Source organism: Aotus nancymaae, unplaced genomic scaffold (assembly GCF_030222135.1).
Source record: "Aotus nancymaae isolate 86718 unplaced genomic scaffold, 86718_ANA_hifiasm-v0.15.2.pri h1tg000083l, whole genome shotgun sequence".
Lineage (NCBI taxonomy): Eukaryota > Metazoa > Chordata > Mammalia > Primates > Aotidae > Aotus > Aotus nancymaae.
In genome coordinates this window covers 1,844,036-1,850,184 of record NW_026988498.1, presented here as the reverse complement: position 1 = coordinate 1,850,184, position 6,149 = coordinate 1,844,036, and positions in this window count along the sequence as shown.

Here is a 6,149-nt window from a genome sequence, read left to right as displayed (position 1 = left end):
TCAGGTGACTAGAGTTAACAGTAATGTATATTTCAAAATAGCTAGAAGGGAGGATTTTGAATGTTCTCACCACAGATAAATCTTTGAGGACCTAGATATGCTAATTACCCTAAGATAGTCATTTTACATTGTATAATTTATTGTAACATCACACTATACCCCATAAATATGTGCAATTATTACATGCCAATGAAAAGTAAAAAATTTTAAATTTATATGCAGTAAAATTGGGGTGTGTGTGTGTGTGTGTGTGTGTGCAAGAACATGCTCTATTTCAGATCTGCTTGGCCAAATTGCAAAATTTTCCTCACATTTTACAGATGCAGTGGACTCTTGAAGACAACCTATCAGATAAAATGTATACTACCAGAAAAAAACTGTATGTGTGAGGAATATTATGGAAGCCTAGAACAAAAGGATCTGCTGAATAACAACATATAATACTCTGTCTTATGGGCATTTATTTCCTTCTAAGCAAAAGAAGGGAAAACATTTTGCAAATAATTTTGAGATTTACTTACTCCCGTATATGTGGAGGTGCTTAAGAATGTTTCAATGTCCACGAATGCTGATGGCTCCCAAATTCATATGTTCATATCTTCAGCCAGTGTCCAACTGCCTGGTCCACATCTCCATTTCATACCAAACAGACATCTTATATTCCTCATGCACAAAGCTGAGCTAATTCTGAGTACTTTCCCGCTGAAAACAAAACCTTCTCCCTATAGCCTTCCCTGTTTGGATAAATGGCAATTTTATCTGCTCACTTGTCTAGGCCAAAACTTTGGCATTGTATTTGACTTTTATCTTCCTTCCTTCCTTCCTTCCTTCCTCCTCCCCCGCTTTTTCTTTCTTTCTCCCTTTCTCTCTCTCTTTCTCCCTTTCTCTCTTTCTTTTTCTATAGAGCTTTGCTCTTGTTGCCCAGGCTGGAGTGCAATGGCAAGATCTTGGCTCACCGCAACCTCCGCCTCCCGGGTTCAAGTGATTCCCCTGCCGCAGCCTCCTGAATAGCTAGGATTACAGGTGCCTGCCACCATGCCTGGCTAATTTTTGTATTTTTAGTACAGACGGGGTTTCACCATGTTAACCAGGCTGGTTTTGAACTCCTGACCTTAGGTGATCCACCTGCCTTGGCTTTGCAAAGTGCTGAGATTACAGGCGTGAGCCACCACGCCTGGCCTGACTTCTCTTTTTCTTTCATGACTCACATCTGATCTAGCAAGTTCTGTAGATTCAGGGTCTTTTAAAAATATATATTCAGAATCTTTAGAAAATTTTATAAATATAATTCATCACATGCACTGATAGAAAAATTAAAATGATATATTTATCTTAATAACTACAGGAAAAGCATTTCACAGTGTTCAATGTAAATGCTGATCAAAAAATGTTAAATTTAGAAAGGAATTTTTAAAATCAATAAAAGATAAAAACTTACATTAATGGCAAAAATCACAATTACTCTTGCACCAACCTAATAAACCTCATCAACCTAAATTCATAAATATTAGAAGAATTCTCATTAAAATCAGGAACAAGGCAAGAATGGTTATTATCATCACTTTTATTCAATGTAATCCTGGAGGTCCTAGTCAGTGGCATGGTACAGAAAAGAAAAAAGAAAGAAAGAAGACAGTCGTATTATTTTTCTTGCCTTTTCTTTATGCAAATGTCTTCTCACCTAGGGTGTCTGTGCACCTCTCCTCTCCTGAAATGGTCTTCCTCGTACAGTGTGTGCACAGTAAATGTTTGTAAAATGAATTAACAGATGAGAACTGTAAGCTTCATGCAGGCAAGATTTTTGTCTGCTTTGTTCACTGCTGTATCTCTAGCTCTTAGGAGTGTCTGCAGGAGCAAAACTAGCTACATAATTTTCACAATGAAAACGTGGGCTTCCTTGTTAAGGACATTAAGATTTTCAAGGTAGCGGCTGCAGAGCATCGAACCAAGTGCAGGGAACCCTCTGCACCTGCTCAGAGTCCTGTGCCTGTAAGGTCAGCCCTGCTTAGAAATTACAAAGCAGGGACTCGAAAAATAATTGCTGAAAGATGAACACGTGGATAATCTCACCCATCATCTCTAGGTCCATGAGGGAGTGGGCATAAATGAAGTGCAGACAAGTAAATGACTTGCCCGCTTTTACAGAGCGTGTGCTCTACCTCGGCCTAATCAGGCTGGAAGTCTGGGTCAAGTCACCTGCTATGTAGTCCATTCAGATCAACCCTGGGTCCTGGGCAGAGTGGAGAAGAGTAGAGGGTGTGACGGGCAGAGAGGGTGACCCAGTGCATCCGTGGACTCGTGTGACAGACCCAGGCCAGGTGCGTCCACAGTAGGTCTCCGATACATACTTGATGAATAAATGAACAAATGTGTCGATGAGAAAAGAGATTAGTGTTGAGAAGATGTAGTCAAGGTCCCTGTAGGTGGAGGAGGAATAGAAGCCTGGTGAGTCTAACAGATGAGGGCCGCTTCGGAGATGCGTGGGAAGTGAGCCGCAGTTTACTCCTAGAAGGCGAGTTCAGTGTGTCTGTCTAACAGATGAGGGCCGCTTCGCAGATGTGTGGGAAGTGAGCCGCAGTTTACTCCTAGAAGGCGAGTTCAGTGTGCCCAGCCTGCTCCTGCCTCAGCTTTCCATGTGCTGCTGACTGCAGTACAGGGGCGGGAGCATGGGAGGGTTGGCCGGCTAACTTATTCCACCTCCATGCTGAATTTCCTTTCCTCACAGCTTTTCTCTCTCTTCCCTGCCTTCCCTTTTCTCTGCTGCCATTGACACAACTGGGGATGGGGTCAGGTGGAGTTAGATGAAGGGGAAGGGGGTTGGGTTACCTTGATAATGAGGGGTTGAGAAAAAGTCCAGATTGAATTTATTAAGGGAGTAAATTGATGATACAAGATCCCCAGGGTTTATTTTCTGAAACCCTTAGTCAGCCCCTTCCACCCCCAACCTCAAGGGTCTCTCAGGCCTTACACAGATAGTTATGTTGACAATGGGTCTAATGCTATTGACTGCTGGTGATCATAGAAAAAAATTGTTCTTACCTTGAAGAACTTTACCTTTATTACCTTGAAGAGCCGGTTTGCTCTTTTAGAGAAGAGCAAACCAGTTCTCCAGATGATTATAATTTTGTTAACACAATTTTTTTCTTTTGCCTTGATCTTTAGGAAGCCTCAAGCTAAATTTGATGCCCAAATTCAAATATCATGGAAGCAATTATGTGAGTCATGGAAAGCTTTTTCCTTTTTAATTCCAACATTTTGCTTTTGGATTTCAGATTTGGTAGCTTTATGCCATACTTTAAAAAATGACACCATTAAAAAGCATTTCTGGAATATGGTGAAGTATAGACGGTCAACAAAACAAATTTTGTTAGTCAGACTTGTCTGTTTCCAGGCCCAAAGCACACAAGGAAACACACAAGATGAGTGGAACGAAGCCTGCGTTTGTTAGGACTTCCATAACAAAATACCAGGTAGTTGAAACAATAGATTTTCTTTCCCACAGTTCTGGGGGCTGGAAGTTCCAGGTGCCGGCAGAGCGGGTTTCTCCTGAGATCTCTCTCCTTGGCTTCCTGGGTCCTCACGTGGCCTTTCCCTGCACACATGCCTCTGGTATCTCTTTCTTCCTTGGAAGGACAGCAGTCTTACTGGATTATGGCCCACTCTTATGATCTCATTTAACCTTAATTACCCTCTTAAAAGCCTTATCTTCTAATACAGTCACATTGGAGGTTAGGGCTTCAGTGCACGCATTTTGGGAGGACACGACTCAGTCTATGATATCAAGTCTAACTCAATTCTTATGAAATAATTAAAAGGGTCAAGAAATAGAAAACAGTCCAGGGGCCATGATTTTGCTTTCTTCGTGGCCAGGAATGAGGTACGAGCCGGTTGAAGGAATCTGCCCACTGTCTGACTGTGGTGGTCTCTCTCACTGCCCGACTTCCTGCAGAAAGAGAGGGCTCTCTGTCCCCGGAGCTCTTCCTAGTCTTCTCACTTTCCTATAGTTGTGCTTCCCTATAATTCTCCTTCAACAAAGCTTTGATCCATGGAACTTATAGCTTATCCAACCAACCACCCTCCTCACTGGCTTGGAATCCAGCTGCAGGCGCCACGTTCTGGGGGTGTTCCTGCCTCGACATGCACTAGAGCAGTTTTTGCCAGCTTTCTGCTTTGATGTCTCTGAGATGAGACGCTTGGAGTATGGTGCTGTAATTTGGATATTTGGCCCTTCAAATCTCATGTTGAAATTTGATCTCCAAGTATTCGTAGGTCTGTGTTGCAGGCACAAAATCGTGGAAGATTTACACCGGTTAATTTAATGGCAAAGGAGAATCCTAATAGTCTTAATTGAGGAAAGGCTCTAAATGAAACCCTGTGAACTAACAAGACGGGAGAATATGCTGCATAGGATTAGGAGCAGGTGTCCCAGCTTATCACCAGGAAGGGCAGTTCAGGGGTGCGGTGCTGGGGTGCCCTGGGCGGGAATGGGTACTGGTGACAGACAGAAGTAACTAAAGGGAAACCCAGAGAGGCGGGAGGGCCCAATCACCATCTCATATGACGATATGACACCCAGAAAATAGGAACACACAGCTGCTTAGAACAGCTGGCTCTTTTCCACCTTGATTATGTCTACAGCTTCTCTATAACTCATTAAGTTTGAAAATGGCTGTTACTACATATTAAATGTTAAACCATGTAACATTCTAGAAGATTAAAAAGTTGCCTCAAACCCATATCTAGCTATTTCAGATTCTTTAGGCTCTCCAAATACTACAAAGGTTATAACAGACAGAATTACAGATGTCAACAAAACCTCTCTAGCACACTCTCGAAGGTTATAACCTTTGTAGCATTTGCCTGTGCATGTGCTAGGGAGGGTTAGCCTTGGCACACCAGTGAACGTGTAGAGATCTTCTGGCCTTTCTGAGTGCTTCTGAGTGATGACCCAGCTCAGGAGTCAGAGGCAGGGACCTGGGGAAGTCTACAAAGCCACCTGTCTTTCTGCCTGGGCCATCAGCTTTCTGAGCGATGCAGTCTGCTGCTGGGCTCTGAGGGTGGTGTGGGCCTGCATCATTGGTAGCTGCCAATGTCTTTTTATATTCTCCCTAGATTTTGGTCGTTTCTCATATTATGAGTCAGTGGGTCTTTTCCCACATTGGGAATCCTGCTTTCTCAGGGCAGATTCTGTAAAGCTCACATGAGCGTAGAGGCATGTAACTTAGGATCCTTCGCTCGGATGCACCGTGCGAGACACGGATTGGGAAGTGGGCATCCCAAGAAGGCAGCTGCGCCTCAGGGCACGGGATCGCCTGGGAGCATAGGGGCGTGGCGTGCAGCTCTGCCAGGTGCCAGTGGTGGGACTGCAGGCATTGGGACCTGGCCATGCAGGTGAGCTTTCTTGCTACTCTTGCAAGAAAATATTCCAAAGCGCTAAGAGAGACATGTAGAAGAGAGCCAAGCTGCCCAGCCAACAGTCGGTGGTCTCCCCAGATTTCTAACTGAGCCCAGCAGTGGCCAGAAGAGGCATTTGCCTAAATCACTGACCCCCAGGATTGCAACAGAAGTTGCCCCACAGGGTGACGGAGGATGGTTCCTGGCAGCCTACAGTAGAGACTGGCTCTCTGGACCATCATGATTCTCCTACTTACCATCCTTAAATAAATCCTTTCGGTTTTAACTCTTGTGTTGTCCTTTTTGCATTGCTACAAGGGAATACCTGAGGCTGGGTAGTTTATAAAGGAGAGAGGTTTATTTGGCTCCTGGTTCTGCAGGCTCAGGAAGCGTTTCCTTACGGCAGGAGGCAGAGGGGGAGCAGGCATGCCACAAGGCGAGTGAGGGAGCAAAGGAGAGGGGAGGAGGAGGTGCCAGACTCTCACAGGAACTAACAGAGTGAGAACTCACTCATTTCCACAGGGAGGGCACCAAGCCATTCATGCAGGATCCACCCCCATGACCCAGATATCTCCCACTAGACCCCACCTCCAACAGGGGATTGCATTTCAACCAGAGACTTCAGTGGGACAAATATCCCAACCAAACCCGCTAGCCAGAGTTTGCAACTAAGAATCTTGACCAACATCATGGTAAAAGACAAAGCAAAAGAAAACAGACGAAACCCACAGAGACTTCCTGCATCTCATCCTTCA